The sequence below is a fragment of the Ictidomys tridecemlineatus genome, chromosome 6 (genome assembly GCF_052094955.1).
Source record: "Ictidomys tridecemlineatus isolate mIctTri1 chromosome 6, mIctTri1.hap1, whole genome shotgun sequence".
In the NCBI taxonomy this organism is placed as follows: domain Eukaryota; kingdom Metazoa; phylum Chordata; class Mammalia; order Rodentia; family Sciuridae; genus Ictidomys; species Ictidomys tridecemlineatus.
The window spans coordinates 33,232,856-33,255,505 of NC_135482.1; the positions used below are offsets into that span (position 1 = coordinate 33,232,856).

At 33.7% G+C, this 22,650-nt stretch overlaps 1 long non-coding RNA gene across 1 annotated transcript; it reads right to left on the reverse strand.

Moving 5' to 3' along the window:
• Positions 1–747: 747 nt before the first annotated feature.
• Positions 748–15,146, reverse strand: LOC144378317 (uncharacterized). The gene is made up of 3 exons (XR_013440016.1): positions 14,936–15,146; positions 2,825–2,900; positions 748–2,222 (listed from the first exon to the last, which is right to left on the reverse strand). It is a non-coding gene; the product is annotated as an uncharacterized LOC144378317 (long non-coding RNA).
• Positions 15,147–22,650: the final 7,504 nt, after the last annotated feature.

The window sequence follows — 22,650 nt, forward strand, 5'->3', positions numbered from 1 at the left end:
GAGATGGTAAAAAAATTTTAAAGATGGGGACTAGTGGAAGGATTTAGATCACTAAGGTATGTCCTCAAAAAGATGGTGGTATCCTAGTCTCTTGGTCTTTTTCTTGTTTACTTGCTGGCTATGATTCGAGCAGTTTTGCTTTGCCATACCTTCTCACCATGATGTTCTGCCTTCATTTACCAGTAAGAGGTCCACCTGGTCATGAACAGGAACTTCCAAAACTCTTAGCCAAAATAAACTTTTTCTCATTAAAAATTGGTGATCTCAGGTATTTGTGATAGTGATGAAAAGTTGAATAACAGTGTTGCCTTTAACCTCTAGTTAGGTTTTACTTTTTATATAATATACATTTATTCACTAGAGAAATATCGTCAGAGTAACCTGTGCCTATTTCAAAAGATTATAAGCTATTTGCTTAAAACTGCTTTATTCACTTCAAGATATTAAAGCCATGAGAGTTTATGATTAAAGTAGGAGTTTTCACAAGAATTTCAAGGCTTTGAGACTAGATTTCTCTTTAAGTCCATTCTGGTTTCAGAATTTTTTTGTGACCTGTATCACCTAAAAAGTAAAAATTAGAATGTGCTTATCATCTGCGAAAAGTCTATCTAATTAGTCATTTTGGAGATTGTACATAAAGTATATCATTTTATGTCTTTTATTTGTAAGGATGTTTTATTTTCAAGTTACAGTTTCCTCTCAGAAAATTAAAATAGAAAGGTAGTTTGAAAAAACATTATTAAAATTTTAAATACTTCTAGAATTACATATTGAATGAATTACATATTCCCAGTAAAGTTTTTGGCTTGAACAGGTCAGAGTATCAAAAGCTAGAGTTCTCTTGCTTCATTGCACCAATTACCAATATTTTATAGAAAGAACATGTGCAATGACCCAAATATGCAGATTCAAAATATTATTTCATCTGAATACAAATATAGGACATAAAACTTATCTTGATACACTGTTTTACTTAATTTATCATAAAGTTATATAATTTGAAAAAAAATTGGCTTGACATAAATTGAAGTTTTTTTAATTTAAGTTAAATTTATTTTTTAACTGATACTAACAAAAAATTGTTCCTGTTAATTAAATAACATATTTTGATACAATGTGTATATTGTATAGTGTTTAGATCAGGATCAACTTGTCCCAAACATTTATCATTTCTTTGTAGTGAAAATATTCACATTCCTGTGTTAAAATACACATTACATAAATATTATCTACAGCCAACCTATTGTGCAAGAGCACATCAGAACTTCTTGCTAGTATTTAACTGAAACATAATAACTATTGACTGGCTGCTCCTCACCCTTCTCTCCTCTTTACTCTCCACAGTCTCTGGTAACCAGCATTCTACTTAGATTCTACAAGATCATTTTGTTGTTGTTTTTTACATTTCATACATTGGTGAAATTTTGTCTTTCTGTGCCTGACTTTAATATATATATATATATATATTTTTTTTTTAGGGAGAAAGAATCTCACTGGACTAAGGTCAATGTGTTAGAACATGCATTTTTCCTGTCATTGCAGGAGAGATTCTGTGCTCTTGACCTTTCCTACTCCAAGTGGCTTTAAATGTCCCTCAACCTTCCTCCTCAAACCCTGCAACATTGGGTTGATACCTTCTCAGGCTACCACTTCTCTGGTTCTCTCTTCATTCCTCTTCCACTTTTAAAGACTCTTATAGTAACCCAGTGCTCACCCAGACAATGCAGGATAATCCTACTATCTGGAGATCAAGTGATCAGCAACCTTAATTATTTTACTGCAAACTTTCACAGCAAGCTCAGTAATCCTTTGTACTCTTAACTTTTGTACTCTAAACAGTGAAGGTAATTCTTCACTCTTTCTGAGGCTTAAGATGTGGACATCTCTGGGGACATAATTCTATCCACTGAGGATTTTCAATCAGTGATTCTGAAGCTAAACGCTAATGTTGGTCGCAGTTGAAGAAAAATGAAACTGGAAAATTTAGTCTATTTATTCAGTGATTCACAAACACTTTATATTATGATTCATTGCTGTCCTAGTCAATAGGAATTTTTATAAATTCAAAAGAGGACTATGCTCTAAATGTTTATGTTCTGGTCTAAGAAATGGAAATATAAACAACTGATTATGAAATAGCTCATTAATTCATATATATAAATATGTGTATTTCATGTGAATTACAAATCAGGTTCAAAAGAAGAACTGTGATGATGAAGATTCTGGAAAAGAAAACAAAAGAGAATTTTTAATTAAGTGATCTTCTGAAGCTCCATATTTCAAACATACTTTAAAGTGAATTATATAGCCATACTTTTGTGGCAGTTTAGGTATCAATTAGAATCATTTGGTGATTAAATTGTCCTGATTTTCTTCCAAGATTTTTCTAAAGGACATAGATTCAATTTGTCATCAAAGTGATATGTACCTTAAAAGACTATATTATCTGAACAATCTCTTTGCAAATAGAGTGAAAATAAAGCAAGGAAAAAAATATCCTTAATAATTTGAGTACATCTACTTTGTATACTCCTACATAAAATAATACTAAGTTAAGGTAAATGTCTTTGAAATAAAAGTGAATAAGTTAGTTTGAGGGATGTGGAAGTTAATAAAATATAAGCATATTCCTCTACCTTCTCTGCCTAAAGTACATTGTCGGTAGCTGCTTTGGACAGTAGCTATGTACAAACCCTTAGGTCCTGATTAAAGAGGTAGTGAATAGTATTTGCACCCCACAATACATTGAATTTTTACTCCTTCTTAGATAATGAAGTGTGGCTCTAGGAATGGGCATCACCTGTTGGGGTTGAATTACACTCACCTGTTCCTGTGTAATCCTAAACCCCTTTGCCCTTTTTGGTATAGAGTGTTCCATAGAATTTCTCCTTGTTTATCCCCTATATAAAAGAAAAGAATTCCAGTCGGTCTCTCTTTACACAGACCCTTAAGTTCACAGAACTGTCCCCAGATTTTAAAAAGTTACTTCTATGTGTTTGTGTGCTTTCTTCGCCGTTTTCTTAAGTTATTGGAATAGTCAGCTCAGACAGATGGCGATACAAGATGGTACTCTGCTAGTGGGGTCTTGACTAGGACAGGGGAAGAAAAGCAACCATTCATGATCCTGGTGTTAGACTTGAAAGCCTAAGTAACTGAGTGCCAAAACCTTCATATATTTTTCCATACAGAGTCCTGCCCACTACATATTTGTCAATAGGATGCAGAAATTCATATAAGAGAAAGGGTACAGATAACCCAATGTTTATAAGAAAACAGGAGGAACTTTTAAATGACCCATAATACCTACTTATGTAGATTAGGATATCTTTTGATGAAAATGAAAAATAAATCACCACTCAAAATGAATTAAATATATATATACAGTCTATATATATATATATATATATATATTAACATATATATACAGTCCATATTGGCAGCTGCACTGAGCCACAACTCAAAGTCAGCCACACTAGTACAGTGGAACCAACTGAAACTCTACAGTGTACTGTGTTGTTAAGCTCTGGCATTCAGTGGGTTGTAAATGCATTTTCAACCTAAGGATGTGTTCAACTTAAAGCAGGATTATTGGGACATAACCCCATTGTATATTATTGTATAAATTATAAAAATATATCCAAGGGATTACAAGGGTTTAAAAACTAGGAGATTTTTACTTAGTTATCCCCAATAATGTGAATTTGAAGAAGCTACAATTGATGACACAAAGTAACATTCATTTTATAAAAAGGAGAAAATAATAGATATTTAAAAATGGTTCCTGGAATTGAATGTTCTGAGTTAGTTTTCTGTAATCTGGTGTTATTTCCCAAACAGTCAACTGTCATCTTTAGGATCCTCCATTTCAATATCCACCTCCACACTGTTTCTATTTCTTTCCCTGAACTCTAATTTATCTTAGTATCTCTGCTCAAATTTTGTCTTTCTTCTTTTTTACAATATGATCTGTCTCTAGGAGTTTGGAGCATTTTCCTTAGGAAAGCATGACAAGTTGCCCTTTTCATTCACAATAGGAGATTAAAACGTTGGCATTAGAGGCAAGTTGAATATTTAACATTTTAGGAACTGTCAATATTTTCTAAAAAATTTATATTTATAATTTCTGATAAAATTATAAAACTGTTAAGTATCTGGCCAAAACTATATTAGCATTTTTGTGCCTTGAAAACTACTAAAATTTGGAGTTAGAGAATGTAGTACATTTCATATTATTTAATTACTTGAAATAATACAATAAACCTATCTCAACTTTCTATGGATTCAGATTCCCTCCCTGTCTTAGACATGACTCATTCAACTTTTTTTCCCTCATCCACTTATTCTGAAAATATTTACTATGTGCTGAGTATGCTCCAGGGACTGTACTGTATTCCTAAGATACAATAAAAATGATTATAGGCATGACTCCTGCTGAGAGGCTAATGGCAAAAACAACTGAGCTATTAAAAGTGATGGGACAAACCTGCTGTGCTATGGCAACACATAAGAGGGGTACTTTACCTAGTGTATAAATCAGCATGGGTTTGATATGTCCAATGCAATGTTTAAGAATAAAGAAGATGTATTTGAGTAGGTGTAATACCAAAAATAGAGAGAGAGAAAGAAAGAGAGAATCTAAGTAAGACATGTATTAACCAATTATTCCAGAAACAAAGACCTAGGAACTTCTGTAAACACAGGATCTCTGAAGTGAGAGTACACAGGATTTTTGATATTTGCACAAGTTCCTCTTTATGTTCATGATTTCAATGGAAAGAATGATATTATCCACCTCATAGAATTGTTGTAAGGGACATACACAGGATATGAAATGTGTGCCTGGCATTGTATACATTCAATAAACTTTCACTAGTATTATTAATATGAACTATTAATGTATTTGGCTACATATCCCTTTCAAGCTGAATGGACTAGACAAATCTACAAAAATAGATCCAGAGTCCAACCTAAATTTTGTGATAGTGGGCAAAGATTCTCAGATTCTATGTGTTTAGTAGATTCTCCAGGTTGAAAGTAGGCACAGATAAAGACATTTCTAGAGGAAGAAGTGAAATGAATACTTTGCTTACAGAGCCAGTCTTCCCCTAAGGACACTTGTCTGGAAACTGTTCCCAAAGAGACAAATTATGGCATAAGACCTGTGCTTAGATCCAGACCTTTCTCTGGCACTGCCTATCCCTTTACTCTGCTTTACTTTCTTTGAACTGGTTCTCTCTCTCCAATTAGGTTGTACATTTCTTGTGCAATATTTTTTTCTCTGTGCTGTCTAGTATACCTGTAACAATGCCTGGCATACAACTGCTCACTAAATAATTTTTGAGTGAACTAGACATTCATGTTAAAACATGGGATACAGCAGGAGCTCAGTAATTAAACTCCCTTTATCTTTCCCACTAGAACATCTAAGACAAAACAATTAAGGCTATTGTATATGGGCATTTCAGAGTACATCCAAATTTATTTAATTGTTAATACCTATACATTTGTTAATTCACTTCACTTGTAAGAGAAATAAAATATTAAACTAATTTTAAGTCAAATTGCAAATATATTTTAAGATATATATATGTATATATATGTTATATGTATATATTAATATATACTAGCTATATAACTATATATATATATATATATATCTATGAAGATGGTTTATGTTGCAGTGGAAATTCACAGAGCAGGGACATTTAGCACTTGCTGCTAATTGACATGTATTGTCTATGATGCCTGAGTAGATATTTATGGACCATATATATATATATATATATATATATAAACACTTATTTTTGAATTTTAGGAAATTTGTATATATTCTTTCAAAAACCATAATATGAATTATATTGTTGGGATAATTTTACTTCCCTTTTTCTAATGCATAACCTAAAACCACATGGATAGACTATGAAATATGATTCAAATAAGAAAATATGAATATTTTATGACCCTTTATTTTCTATGCAATAGTAATATTAAGATGTTACATTTGGCAGAATTCTGTGTTTGACAGATCCGGTTATATGTTTCATGTTTTATTGATATTAAATTAATGTAGACATCAAGCTGGGAGCCAAATTCCTTTAGGAAACAAGAATATTGCCAAGAAAAAAATGAAGGTAGCTTTTTTTCTTTTTGCTATAAAATCAAAGTGTCATGACAGTCCCATATCAGTATCATTTTAAGTAGATATTCTTTCTTTTACTTAAATACTTGGATTTTGCTCTTTCCTTCAACCCACCCCACTCACACACAAATATCTAAGGGAAGGGGGCCCACATCATATGTCTTAGAATTCAGTAGGCATTGTATGATTATGTCAAATATTTCTGAAAAGAAGAAGAGAAGAAAGGAAGAAAGCCGGGAAAGGAGTAAAGAAGGGGAAGGGTTGAAATTTTTTGAGTAACAGGAAAACTAAGTGTCAATGTCATTGTTTCTGAAGCTAAATAAAATCCATGCCTGTCAATTGATTTAATTTGTTTTTATACACCCAGCTTTTCCTTTGGAACATATATCATTCATCAGAACACAAGACACCTACCATAACATAATGAACCACTTTTAGTAACTGAGGGATGTATGCCTGTAATTATTAATGTAAGTTTAATTCTAAATACACCAACCTGAAAGAAAAGTATTTTTTATGAGTTTTAGAGAAGCAAAATATTATTGTACTTCAAAAGGAAATAATCTTACATAGTGCTTTCCTTTTAATAGCTCTCTCTACTTTATTTTATTACTACTTAACATTTTTTTTTGTTTTACAATCTGTGAATGAAGCCAAAAAGTGTAACAATTTCTCAAGTAGAAATTTATTGTAAAAACTTTTATTTTTCCATGAGGTTATTTACAATATTTTAAGTGTGCTAATCTTTTTTCTTACCTAAGAAATACAAGCTTTTCAGTTTATGGCTTCTACAGCCCCTGTAAACCATTACATTACTAAGAACATTATTTCCTTTACTTAACAAAAATCAATAATGCAAGGTAAAAATATGGACTATTTCCAATAAAGCCTGTAGTATCCATTGCCCCTTTTAAATATTTGGCAAGTAACCAGAGAATATACCTACTGAAATAGATTTTCTTGGCATCTTGGACTCTAGGAACTAATGTGTTTATTCTACTTTGTTTAAGAATCATATAATCATCACTGAAGGAGATCAGTGCTGGCGTAATCATTCATAACAAACTTTGGCCTTGGGGGCTCACTAACAACTTGACAATAATCATCTTGCTAGACTCTCATTATGCAAATTAGGACAAAATCTATCTAAATATGATTCGATTGCCAGTTATTATTAAGTGAGAATGTAAATATTGTACAGTGTGAATAATATCAGTCCCATGGTAAGTGACTTAAGAGAGCCCCAGATGTAGACAAAATCTTGTAGTTGAAGAGTGGTTTCTGGAAGGAATTCTTTAATATTGGGAGAAGACTTCGCAGAAGCTAGACCACAAATATTTAATGTGTATTAAATCAAGTTTAAGATTACTCAAGTATTAAATGTTTATTTTCTTATCTGTTTTTCCACATACTGAACTTTCTTAATAGATTAAATAAGACTTTTATTTTTATAATAGCTACTATATCATGATGTTCAATATTTAGTTAATAAATTCATATTATATAATTTAAGGTTTTAAATATTTAAGAAACAATTTAATTTTTCATTCTGTTACATTCTTTTATTATGCCTCAATGATAATCCATAGGAAAGAACCATGATAGATTATTTGTAAGGTGTAGGACAACACTTATTGTCTTCATATGAAATTGTTTCCAAGCATTTCTATTTTTAATATAGTGTTTTCAGATTTTTGAGAGTGTGAAGAACAAATCTTTCTTATGTATAATACTCAGGAACCACTGAAGCATTAATTAAAACTGATCCTGAAAAGACTATCTCATGTGGTGAAAGTTAGCTTAAAAAAAATTGAATCATTGTTTAAAATAGTGATGCTTTAGCATTCTTGATGAAAACTTTAAATTCTCTAGTTTAGACTTTATAATAATGCAACATGATCTTTGTGAAGAATTCTGATTTAATAGAAATCTGTGAACTACAAATTTCTACCTAGTCAGAAGGGCTTTCTTTCTTTCTTTCTTTCTTTCTTTCTTTCTTTCTTTCTTTCTTTCTTTCTTTCTTTCTTTCTTTCTTTCTTTCTTTCTTTTTTAATCTGTGAGCCTTTAGTCAAATTTTCCTTAAATTTTCCAGTGTCCAAGAATTTGAAAACCAAGGAGTCTCTGAAAAACCTTGCTTTTTAAAGTCCATATTCTATGAATAGTCCTGTTTTGCATCTCTCTCTCCTCTCTTTCTTTCTCTCTCTCTCTCTCTCTCTCTCTCTCTCTCTCTCTCTCTCTCTCTCTCTCTCTCTCCTCTCTCTCTCTCTTTCGTAGCTAGGAATTTACTTTTTATATTAGTCTTAGCTTCTCATGTATTTCTGTGTAAAAATACAAACTATTTCTTTCTTCTTTATTTTTATTTTTTTTAATGGTTCTAATTAGGTAAACATGACAGTAGAGTGCATTTTGACACATTGTACCCAAATAGAGCACAACTTCTCATTCTTCTGGCTGTACATGGTGCAGAGTGATGCCAATAGTGTAATTATACATTTATACAGGGAAATAATGTCTGTCTGATTCTACCAGCCTTCGCATCCCCACAGCTCCACTCCTTCCCTCACTACTTCTTCCTTCTTATGCCTATCTTTTTGCTTTGGCTACTTTATCCCTGATGTCATTCTCTAGCGTCCAGTTCCTTACAAAACTCAACCTACTCTTCCTATATGACCAGAAATCACAATCCTTGGCAATTACCCAAAGGAGCCACAAACCTATGTCTGCACATAAATCAACCAATAATTATTTACACAAAGTTTACTTATATTGCCTCAAATTGAAAGCATCCAAGAAATCCTTCAATAAGTGAATAGTTAGATAAGAACAAGTTCTGTTTTGCTATTGCACAGAAGGATGACTATAGACAACAATACTGTACTACACATTTCAAAAAATCTGGAGAAAGGATTTTTTATAGTTTTTATCACTGAGTAATTACAATTGAGGAGGTAGATATTTTTATCCTGATTTAAATATCACACAATGTTTATATGTATTGAAACATCTCATGGTACCCCATTAATATGTACAACTTTTATATTTTTTATATTTATATATTTTTATATTTAAAAAATGAAATGAGCTATAAAGGCACAAAAAGACCTGGAGGAATAACCTTAAATATATACTGTTAAGTAAAAGTAGCCACTCTGAAAAATATCTATCATGTAAGATTTCAACTCTAAAACATTCTGGAAAAGGAAAAACCATAGAGACAGCAAAAAAAAAATGAGTGGTTGACAGTTTGAAGGATAGGAGGCAAAGTTATGAATAGGTAGAACACAGGTAAGTTCTTAGGCAGAGAAATATTTTGGAATGCTACTGAAGTAGCAGAGATATGACATTATGCATTTGTCAAAAGCCATAGAATTGTTCAACATTAAAATAATGAGCCTTAATGTACATTACAGATTTAGTTAAAAATAATGCATTAGTACTGGTGCATCAATTGCAACAAATATTCCATACTAATGGAAGACGCTAATAATAGTTGAAACTATGTGAGAACTGTTCTTTATATTTGTACATTTTCTTCTGTAAAACTATAACTTCTCTAAAAAAAGTAAGTTCTTTAAAAGGCTATTTTTTCTAAAGAATCTTATAGATTTATTAAACATTGAATGAACTAAAAAGAATTAAATGACTTTATATTGATTTTTATCTAATTTGCAAACCACCTAAGATTATTTTAGACATTAGTTCCATAAACCTTGGGTAACTTTGCTAAATCTATAAGATCTGACATTCATCAAACACTGGTTGTTTCAGTTTTTATTATCTTTAATATTAAGTAACAATGGAATATCTGTTTAAACTACATTAATGGATGAATGTATTTTTAAGTACTTAGTATACATTTAAAATGAAAACTTAGTTAACTTTGAGAGATTTCAAATGTTTATTCTTTTATATGTATAATAAAAGTGGAAAACCCTCAAAAAACATCTACAGTTGCCCTGGAAACTTGAGATAACGATCTCAACTTTTTAGACAAAGATTCTATTAAGAGATAGTTATTTTAACTTTTTTAATATCTAATGTCAAGTTGTTTCCTAATTTGAAAAATTAGTGTATTTGTATATGATCTTCAATTATCTTTCTAGATTTAAATTGCATATTTGTGTGTATATTTACAATATACTATAAACATCAAAATATATTTATCATAATAGTGATTTGAGACAGATATTAGTTATAATCACCTCTTGTGCAATAATCTTCATTTTCTGATGTTCAAGATGCCTAATTAATCAAAAGATGATTGTTATAGTGATACAAATTTCTACTTATTTAATTATTTTATATGTCTTTATTGAAAGTTGAATATGTAGCTATTGGATATTTTGACCAAAGGAATTTCTCATTAGCTTCATAATCAATATATTCATACTTTTAAATAATGGGAGACAGTTGTTTTACACTTAGTAGCTACTGAGAAAATGTTATATGCACTTCAATCTAAGCACAGATATGTGTTCTTCATCTTAAACGTGACCTAGTGAAACTTCTGGTTCTTCATTGATAAAACACATTGAAGTGTCTTTACTCTTACTCAAGACCATGGAATACTTTCCTTGAGTTTTAAATGAAAATTAAAACATTGTTTTATGTTTTAGGACGATAAGCACATTTGGTTGGCTTATTTTTTTTCAAAAAGTTATACTTCTTGAAAATTAAACACTGAATTGTACATAGAGATTTTTTCCATTTTTATCTTATTTTTAACTGTTTTTTTAGCACCAAAACATATATCATACATAAATGGAATATAACTTCTCATCCTTCAGGTTAAACATGATGTAGAATTTTACAGTAGTGTAATCTTATATGCACATAGGGTAATAATGTCTGATTCATTCTATTATCCTTCCTACCCCCCAAACTCTCCCCTCCTTTCATCCCTTTTGTCTAATTCAAAGTACCTCTATTCTTGTCTAGCCCACCCCTTATTATGAATTAGCATCTGCATATCAGAGAAAATATTCACACTTTGCTTCTTTGGGATTGGCTTATTTTACTTAGCAGGACATTTTCCAGCTCCATCTGTTTACTGGCAAATACAATAATTCTATACATTTAAGGCTGAGTAATATTCTTTTGTTATATATATGACATATTCTTTAGTCACTCATCTGTTCAAGGGCACTTAGGTTGGTTCCATAGTGTAGCTATTGTGAATTGAGCTGCAATAAACATTGATGTGTCTGTGTCACTGTGGTGTGCTTATTTAAGTTTTTGGGGTATAAACAAAGGAGATGGATAATTAGGTCAAATGGCAGCTCCATTCCAAGTTTTCTGAGGAATCTCCATACTGCTTTTCATAGTGGTTTCACCAATTTGCAGTTCCACTATCAATTTGAGTAGACATTTTCCCCTATATCCATGCCAACATTTATTGTTGCTTTTATTCCTGATTATTGCCACTGTGACTGAAGTGAGATAGAATCTCAGTTGGTTTTAATTTGCATTTCTATAATTGCTAGAGATCTTGAACATTTTTTTATATATTTGATGGTTGATTGTATTTCTTCTGTGAAGTGTTTGTTCAGTTCCTTAGCTAATTTATCGATTGGGTTTTTTGTGTGTGTGTGTGTGTGTGTGTGTGTGTGTGTGTGTGTGTGTTTTCTAATTCTCTTATATAACCTGAAAATTAATGCTGTATCTGAGGTGCATGTGGTGATGATTTTCTCCCATTCTGTATTCTCTCTCCTCATGTTTGTTTTCCTTTGCTGTGAAGAATCTTTTTAGTTTGATTCCATCCTGTTTATTGATTATTGATTTTACTTCTTGTACTTTAAGGGTCTTGTTAATTTAGTTCCTAAACTGACATGATGGAGATTTGGGCCTACTTTTTCTGCTATTAAGCACAGGGTATCCATTCTAGTGCCTAAGTTTTTGGTCCACTTTGAGCTGAATTTTGTGCAGTATGAGAAATAGGGGTTTAATTTTATTTTGCTACATATAGATTTACAGTTTTCCCAGCACCATTCATTGAAGAGGCTCTCTTTTCTCTAATGTACATTTTGGCATCTTTGTGTAGTATGAGAATATTATCATTATAATGTAAAAACTAATTTCATAACAGACAGAGATATTCATGTATTGACCATCTAGGTTATGTAATTTTGAAATAATATAGGAAAATTCAACACTCTGGAATAAATTTTATCCCTCCAAAATTAATGTGCTATAACCCTTACCCTAGGCATGACATTGGGAGGCAGGGCTTTTGAGTGGTAAATGAGTTTATGTAAGGTTCTTAAGCTGAAGCCCTTAGATTTGTGCACTTTGATGAATAAGAAACACCTCTCTCCACCTTGTGAAGACATAAGTATGAAGCTAGTCATCTGCTAGCCAGAAGGAGGAAACTCATTAGGAAATCAATCTGCTGGCATCATGATTTTGGACTTTTCAGATTCTAAAATTGTGAAAAATAAATATTCATTGTTTAAACCACTTAATCTGTGGAATTTAATTATAGTATACTGAAGTGAATAATATAGTCAGCCAAGTAGAAGAAAATTGGTATCATGAAGAACACAATGAGATCTCTAATAATAAATGTTTAAATATCACAGCATATTTATCCATTTAAGTACTATAAACTCTTACTAGACAAAACAAGAATTATTCATTACAAAAATGTAAATCTAGTGAATAAGTTATTTTATGGTTTAAAATATTTATTTCCTGATAAAACCTGTAGTTTTTCCAAGGCAAAAGATAGTTATAAATAAAATAAAAGATAGTTTATTGTTATAAAATAACAATTCTGTGACAAGTTTCTTATAATTCATGTAACAATTTCAGGTTCATCAAGATCATTTTTGATCATTCTGTGGTGTTTTACTGTACTCAGCATAATGTTAGATTATTTTAAGACATGAGCAACTCTTCTTGAGAGTATGGTTGCAGTTGAATGTCTAAATAAGATAATATATTTTGGACTGGGGATGTGGCTCAAGCGGTAGCGCGCTCACCTGGCATGTGTGAAAAAAAAGAGATAATATACCCTTTTGAATAATGTACTAAACAATGGCTTACTGGCCTAAAAGTATAATCTTTAATTTTCTTTTGAAAATTTTGCAAATCATATGCCTTTGTTTGCAAAATATTTATACTCAATTAGAATGAAATAATTTCAATAATAGTATGACTGCAAAAGGTAAAAGTAAAAATTCCTGGTTTCTGAATTCTGGTTAGATTGCTATAATATTCTATTGGAGAATTTTCATCACAGAAACAACAGAAGGATCTTAACATATTAGAAAATATGTCACTAGATATTAATAAAAGCAAACTCTGAAGAATACTATATGCTGAAAGAAATAAACATAACTGTAGTCCTCATTTCTGTCACTTTCATTCTGGGACTAACTGCAAGTTCATTGTTAGCAGCATCAATGTGGAAAAAACTTATAATCCTCTATTTGAGGAATCCAGAAATCTTGTGGCTGAAATCATTATAGTGAGTTCAGGAAAAGAAAAGTGCCAGAGAATGGGTACCCAAATGTTGCCACTCTGCATGTTTCCACTGCACTCTGAGCCATGCATACATGAAACCCACTCAGAGTTCAACTAAAGACAAGAGTCTGAACCCACACTGAAGCAGCCATTGTGAAATGGAATTTGCACTTTAAGTGGAAGAGTCACCTTATAAAATAAAGGAGTCAATACTCATCAGATAAACATATCTCTACAAACTAATATTTATAATACCCAGAATACTAAAGCCATCTGATTACATAATGAATCAAGAGAATGCAGTAGATACTCAGGAACAAAGAAATTTAATATTGTCTGAATTAAATTAACACCTATTCAAATTTATAAGATAAAATTTTGAAAAATTATTATTACTATCCTTGATGATATATAATCCTAAATGTTCACACAGCAAAATCTTCAGGGGAAAAAGAAATTATTTAAAAAAATAGAAACTCTAGAAAGACTGGAATATGTGATATCTGAAAAATAAAACTGTTGGGTAAATTTAACAATCAATAAAAGGTGATAGTAAAATAAAAATCGAGATAGAAAATAGATATTTATTCAAAGTGAATAATAGAGAGAAAAGACATTGGGAAAGGGGAGAAAATAAAGCCTCATTATCTTTTCATATTATATCAACTAGATTAAGTACAATTTAAATATATCAAGATTAGAGTAGAAGAGATGAAGGCAAAAAAATTATCTGAAGAAATAATACCACCAAATTTCCCAAATCTGAATTAAAAAAAATTTTCAAAATTTAAGTTACAGCAAATAACAAGCTGAATAAATACCAGAGAAAATCACTGCAATATATTACATAGTTAAGAGATTGAAAGTAACAATGAAAAGCAACCCATAAATATAAAGAGTAATTTGTCATACTGAACATACAGCACAACCACCATTTGACCAATGACTGATTTTGAATCAGAAATTATGGAAACATATATTCATAAAAAATAAAGACATTTTCAGATAAAAGTAAACTATGGTAGTTTATGTCCATTATATCACTACCATAAATTATTTAAGAAAGCTCTTCATGATGAACAAATGATACCAGATGGAGCCCAGTTCCATAGTTGAAAATGAATGTCATAATTTTTTTTCTCTGTACTTTTACCCCCTACATACACACACTCTGAAGAGACAAAGTGAACATCAGAATTAGACAACCAGGTGTGACAATGTAATAATGCCAAAAGCCCAGCTATGCTAGGGCTGTGCCACAGGTTTCTGAGATACCAATGAAGATACCAAGATATTAGGGTGTGACATAAAGCTTTATTGAGAAATGCTTACCTGGAAGTTCCAGGGGCATCTGGCTGGGCAAGTACAGAACCACTGATCATGGTGCCTACAGTGCTTCATCAGAAGACAGCACCTCCGCCCCTAATAAAACTTTGCCCTGGGGCAGCTACCTGGATTAGCATTTTGCTTTTTAGGGTGCTCTGATGCACACCAGTTACTTTGGAAAGAGGTGATTCATAAGTCAAGCTACCAGCAGTGACAATGTTATTTTGCTTAGTTTGTTTTATTCATTGTCTGATCAGGATCCCGAGGAACAGATGTGCTGGCATGTGTACAGGAAAGCAGCTTTCTGCAAATAACTTATCCAGTTTCCCAGCATACACAAGAGAAACTCAGTGTCCTTCTAGCTAATATTTATGTAGTCTTTCTTACTGAACTTTATCTCATAGTTCCCTAGACTTGGCTAAGTCCTTGTGACAAGATAAATGCATTTCAGGGACAGGACCCTACTGTCCTTTTCTTCTTTCAGGATGATTCAGATACAGATATGGAAATTATCAGAGAGAGGATTTAAGATAATCCGAGTTAATATGTGCAATTGAAGCTAGGTGCAAAAGACAGTCAGTATAGATAATAAATGATTGGGTTTGGTGGGAAGGCTGGTTGGAGAGAAAATCAAAGGTTGCTCTTTTCCCCGCCTCCTTCCAAAGTCCTTCCCCTGCTCCAGCTCCAACCTGTTGCTAAGGTAACCTGTCCCAGGTATTGTTCCTCCCCGCAAGGAGTTTTAAGAGTTTTTAATTGATACCTATGGGTTTTTGTCTCACCTGGCCATTGGTCACAAACACAGAATGAGGAGAGAGAAGAGGGAAGGAGGACATGAGAACAAAGAAAATCTAATATGTGTAAAGCAGAAATGGGTGCCCAAGTTCAGGAACCACAGAACAAGAATGAGGCTCCAAAAGAAGGTTTATTGGGGGGGTGCTCCTGGGTGAATTTTATCAGTCTGTGAAAGGGTGAGGGCCTGGGAAATCACAGGAGGGAAAGGCATGAACAATGCTAAATGTAGGGGGTAGGAGGGTCTAGACCATCTAAATTGCAGCTCCTGACAGCAGGTTGGGAGTTTAGGGGGATTATTTCTGTTGTGAGTTGGACAGGGCTGATTGAGTTGACAGGGCTAGGTTTTGTGGTTGGGGGTGAACTGCCATGTTAGCTTCTAATTGGCCATTTTGTGTCTCTGGAAAGTCCCCACCCACAACACCCAAGAAAAGGGAGGGGAAAAGGAAGCCTAGGGATCTAACAATATGTGTGAAAATGGCAGGATACTTCCACTTCTTTGGATACTGCTATGACCCTCTTCTTACTCCAGGGAGAAGTATATGTTACTATTCTTTAAATGAAACTTGCTTTCTATGCTTGTCTTGGTGTTTCAACACCTGGGGCAATGGAACTTGTCAGTAACTGGTGGTATCAAAGGTTTCCAATAGAAAAAATAGGCCATATTCAATAATGGACAGATAATGCAAGCAGAGAAAAGGAATCTCTCTTTAAGAATTAAAAGATAATGCTAGAATTTTTTTAAATCACTAACAAAAAACAGGAAACTCTTGATGAGGTCCATTGGTACATAGGACTACTCAGGAAGAAAGAAGTAAGCTTGAAGATATAGCAATAAATATTTTTCTAAACTAAAATGCAAAAGAAGATGAAGACATGAGAAAAAAGATGGAGAGAAGACACACAAGAGCATGTTTAAAATTGAGGACAATTTCAAAAAGTGTAATATGCACATGATGAGAATACTTAAGAAAAAAAAAGACAAATTAAAACAAAAAAAATGTTTGAAGAAATAAGTGGCTGAGGTTTTGTTCCAAAATCAAAGCCAGACCCCAAATCACCAGAGCGATGAATAAGAGGAAAAAAAAACATCAAGCAGGATTAATAAAAAAAATTCTACTCTTAATAGCATATAAAACCTACAAAGACCAGGAGAAAATCTGAAAAGAAGATTCTTTCTTCTTTCTTCCTCATTCTTTTTCTGTGGTTCCTGATTTCACACACACACACACACACACACACACACACACACACACACACACACACAAACAAACAAAACAAAACAAAACACCTTATTTATAGAGGTAAGAGTTATTGGATATGGAAAATGACAAACCTCAATATAGTGTAGTCTGGGGAGAGGGGATGAGGGAGGAGGCAATGCATTGATCCTTTTCCAATACATTCTTTATCATTGACAAGACAGACCCCAGGAGGGAGATATCTATCAAGTCTGGGATGACAGTCTCTGGAAAGAGGCCAAAGCATTGATTCTTCCCAAGACAAATCCTTCCCCACACCCTCTATCTGACCTAGTAATGACAAATCCCAAGAACTGACTGCTGATACAAGAGCGCCCCCCCATCTCAGCCAGTAAAACAGATCCCAAATTTATGAGTGCCCAAATGGACATGAGCATTAATTAAGTCACCTCTCAGTATAATCTCTATAAGCATAAACTCCCCCTTTGGCTGGTGCCTCATTTTCTACCAGGAAAGTGGATCCATCAGAGGTGTCACTCCATTCCTGAATAAAAGTTGTGCTGATCCCTGAAGTTGGCATCCAACCTAAAATTTGGTTCCCTTACCAGGAAATGGCAGTAAGTTAATAATATTTTTATCCTTCTCCGTACCTCCAAAACCCATTTCCCCACAGACAGTTAAATGACTAATAAGGCTTGGAAAGTGACTGTTGAGTGTCATGTACTTTCATGGCTTTCTGAAAGTCGGGAGACTCCCCAGCCATTGCTCATGGGAGCTACGGCTGGATCCCTAAACTGACTGTGTGCCTCCCCACACAGTAGAACATAGCCCTTTTCTCCCTCTGCGGTCCACTCTAGGTAAGCAACTGTCAGTTTTTGTGTGGGAGAAAGTTTGTTGTGAGGAACAGAGGAGGGCTTAAGGCAACTGAAGACAGCTGGCCAGGGCCACTCCCTGGTGTTGCACAAAGGCCTCATGTCTCAAATCTGGCCCCCCACAGCCCTTAGGGGTACTAAATATCCACCACTTACTAGATTCTTTTGGTTTTATGCCAAATGAACATTGCAAGAAATTATAGCAAATCCTTATAAGCATTAAAGATGGCCTGTTTCTACTTTCTCACTTCCCCATTTTCTCTGCTCTTACAGACCAGGAAAACCTCATGGATCAGAAAGACTTCTTTGCCATTTTGTTCCTGCATCCAACACCAGCCTTTGCATTCCTCAGAGAGTTAAGACCCCATTCAGGCACCAGATAGTTATCCTGCCCTGAGTCCCTGCCTTTTTGTTCCAGCTTTTGACCTGTCAAGACCCCTGGGGTACCCCACATTGAAACTGGGGTGAATATATTCTCCCATTTTCAGTGGGACTATCCAATCCAGTGTAAGAACAAGTCCAGAGGATGCTTTGATCTCAATTCAATACCCCAGTCACACCTCCCCAACATAGGAATCAGTGAGTTCCAAGGGACTTAACTTTGGGTTATCTTATTAATAGTTTCAAGACCCTTTACTCCCAAACTGACTTTAATAGCAAATACTTCATTAAGCTCAACACTCAAATTTGGCCACAACACAAATTAGATGATCTGCACCAGTGGTCCAAGTATGGGACCTTTGATCAAGAAATTCTCCAAGATTTAAAAACTACTTATTGCAGAATGGCAAATTATCTGGGGTTCCTTACCTCTAGGATTTCATTTTCCTCCACTCAATCACCAATTAAACCACCCTAGACCTTCATACTCCTGCTGATACTCTCTTTCTCCCTGTCCAATTTATCAGCAGGTCTGCACCTGAAAACCAAAAAAAAAAAAAAAAAAAACAAAAAAAAAACCTTAAACAATCAGAGAAGGGTGCCAAGTCTTCCCAGAAGCAATTTCTACATACTGCTTTCAAGACCTTGAACAATAGGGAAGATGAGGCCAAACAGGAAAAGAAAAAGTATCTTAAATTACACATCAACTTCTAGCCTCAGCCATCCATAACCCTAAAAAAAGCCCCTGCTGCTGTGGCCCCACCAGATCCTCTAATTCCTGGGCCCTGTTTATGATATGGGGGGACTGGACATTGGGCAAAAGTTTTTCCTAACTGGGCCCCCCCACCAAGCCCTGTCCCAAATGTGGGCAATGGGGACGGTGGAGAGTGGACCATCTCCAGAAAAAACACCCCTCCTCCTAGTGCAGCCATCTTCCACAGTCCCATATACTGAATTTCAGGAACGAGAGGACCCAAATTTCATTGACCCTGTCATCTCATATAATATGTCCTAAGAGCCCAAGTTATAGTGATGGCAAATGGCCAAGAAACAGGCAAATGTTTTCCTTCTGAAGAAATTTTAAAGGCACAAATAACTAGTAAATGTCCCCCCTTAAAGCTAACCAGGCCAACAGCCAGTGCCATGTTCCAGAAAGGAGCATGAATTAACAGCATCATTCCTCAAAAGTGAAGGGAGGTAACATGTCATAACTTGCTGTATCCAAACCTGGCCAGATTATCAACCAGGGAGAAAAGGGTTAAAAAAAGAAGAAGAAGAAGAACTTTGATTGGCAAGGGGAAGAGTGGCAAGGGGAGAGGGTATGAGAGCAGGAGAGATGGTGAAATGAGATGGACATCATTACTCTAGGTACATGTGTGACTGCACATATGGTGCAATGCTACATCGTGTACAATTATAGAAATGAAAAGTTGTGCTGCAATTGTGTACAATGAGTCAAAATGTATTCTGTTGTCATACATACCTAATTAAAATAATAATAATAAAAAAATCCCTGGGCAGCAATTTCCCTGATTAGGCCACAGTGCTGAAGCTTTCATTGGAATGCAAAGGGCAGGCTCAGTAGGAGACCTGAGACTAAAACAAAACAACAACAACAAACAAACAAATAACAACAACAACAACAACAACAAAAAAACAATGTGCATTTAACTTCTTTCCAGCTGCAATAGGGGAGAAAAATTATTTCAGGGCTCTCTCTCTCTCACTCTCTCTCTCTCTTTCTCTCCCTTGTCCCCCACCCACACTCTCTCACTGTCTCATGCTACTTTACTAAAATAATTAATGGCCTTATCATTCCCCCCACCACCTCGACTCTTTAAAAAAAGTTCTCTATTTTTTTTTTCTTTGAGCTCATGATTTTGATCCAGTGCCCCTAGGTTAATGCTTTTTTCTTATTAGATATTTTATCCAACTACAAAGGTTTTTTTTACACTCTGCTTTGTTCAGATGCCAATTTGCAAAGGGTAACTCTCACTCTAAAATGTTTAAAAAAGCTATAAGACCTTTGTTTGTTCTGTGTATTGTACTATCTGCATGTGTTGTGTATCAAAATTGTCATACAGATGAATGAGATTATAAATTAAAATTTTTAAAAATGGATCCATGTGCCTTTGGTTCATGTGGTTTAAAAGGTTCACTTTTCATTGAATTCACAAATGGAAATGAAAATGTATACATTTCTTCTTCATCAAGGAAGAGGTGAATGGTGTTCGGTACACTTGTCTAATACCTTCATTCTTATATTTAATAAGTAAATTATATATGGGATTAACCTTCATAAATTTGTTTGTTAGAAGCATCTGATTCATTTACAAAGTTAAAATGCTAACTGTTAAATATAAAATCAAGTACTCTTAACTTCTTGAATTCCATGGGGTGATATACTTGAATATTGTTTTCATGAATTGGTAAACAAACAGATGTGATTCTATTTATAAGGGGTCCAAAAGTTTCAACTGTGTTTCAATTAGAGTGCTATAAATAACACAAAGTATGTCTTCTTATTAAAATTGAGTAATTTATCTAAATTAAGAAATTTCAAAAGGGTTGTTTCAGAGTGTGAACAAAAAGAAGGGTCAACAGTTAGGAAAGAGAAATAAGAAAGTTCTACTTATGGAAATATATTTAGAGGAAGGGAAAAGAAAATATTTTTCAGTAAGAGAGTCTTTGTTTGATATAATAAACAACATGAGGCATGAGGATTTAAGTAAGTGATAAGAAGGTTTGTGCAAGTAAAAAACAAACTTCAACAAGCTTATGTGTAACTAAGTTGGTTATATATATATATACTGTTTAAAGTTTTTTCCTAAGGTCAAATGCTAATGTACTAACATAAAACCAAGGTTTAATCTATATGTTAACCTGACAAGGATTTCTTAAAAACATTAATTTACTCTTATCATTGTGTCTGTTAAGTTTTATTCCTTAAAGCACCTAGTCTTAAAAGAATTAGGATCTATATACAACCCTGGTTTCATAGCAACAACTGTTATTTTCAAGTATTACACTACATTGTAGAATCTAAATTGTCCTTTAAAAGTTAAACTTGGTTATTATAAAACCATCCATATAGCATACTAATTGTGTTCCTATCTTCCAGGTATGCAAGTCTTTAAAGCAGGAAATTTAAAAAAACATTTTTATCAAACTGCTGTTCTCCGAACTAAAGCTGTCTATAATGGTAATTTTAGACTTATAAGAATAGGAAATTTGATTGGGGATTTATTTATATCATTTAATGTTCTATAACTGAACCTAAATATCATGTTATTTTTCACACTGGGGTAGCAATGTAAACGTATTTCTAGAAGATAATGAGAGCCTGTTCTGTTTAAAGGTTAATATTGTGAAACCTGAAAGCATCTGGCCATTTTTCCACGCAAAAGGAAAGTTAAAAGCTCTTTCAGCCTTTCCTTGATTCATATTTAAAATGTGTTGTTATATTGCAATAACTAATGTCCATGTAGACTCAAGAAACAATATATACTAACTTTGTAAAATGACAGTTAAGAAAGAGACAGATGGAGCAGGATGGCCCACACCTGTAAATCCAGAAGCTCTGGAGGCTGAGGCAGGAGGATCTTGAGTTCAAAGCCAGCATCAGCAGAAACAAGGTACTAAGCTACTCAGTGAGACACTGTCTCTAAATAAAATAAAAGAGGCAAAGATCTTCTCAGAACTAGAACCCTTTACCTAAGATTTGTCAAGAGCCCACCTCACTTGAGATAAGGCTCTGTCTTCCACCTTACTGCATGATAGAATGGCTTCCATATAGGCCGAAATCCAGCTCATTTAAAGTTGTGTTCAAAAGACTGATTTTTTGTTGTAATGATTACTGTTATCTCAAACAGGGGATATAATGTATAACTCAACCAAAATCAAGATAGCTATTACACAAATTCAATGTGTTTTTACTCTTGTTAATTTCATCTTGTATTTACTTTATACATTTTATAACTATTACAAGTTATTTTGTGCAAAGGTACTGCCTCAAGAACACACAACCTGGGTTAGTTTGAGATAATAACCCATCATCTGAAGGACAGATAAGATGTAAGGCTAACTTTTAATACTAATACAGATCCCAATTAAACGTAAGGGGTAAATGACTGTGAGGTTATGGACATTGAAGTTAAAGCTCAGTACTCTTACTTTGAGACTCCATGAGACTAGCTTCCTGAATGCTTAAGATCAAGGTATAAGGTTAAAACAAAAGGACCAAGAAACTGATATTTTGCTCCTGCCCTCTGAGTTGCCTGAACTCAGTGGAATAAGAGAACCTCTCTAATGATATTTGCAATTCTGGGCCACATGATCTCCCAATCAGGGAAATTAATGAGACCATTGGAGAATGGAAAGCTTATCCCTGCCTACCAAAATTAGACTGGCCTCTATACCTTAATCTTTCTTACTCCTCAAACTGATATTTTACCTCCCAACCAAAGCTTATTCATTT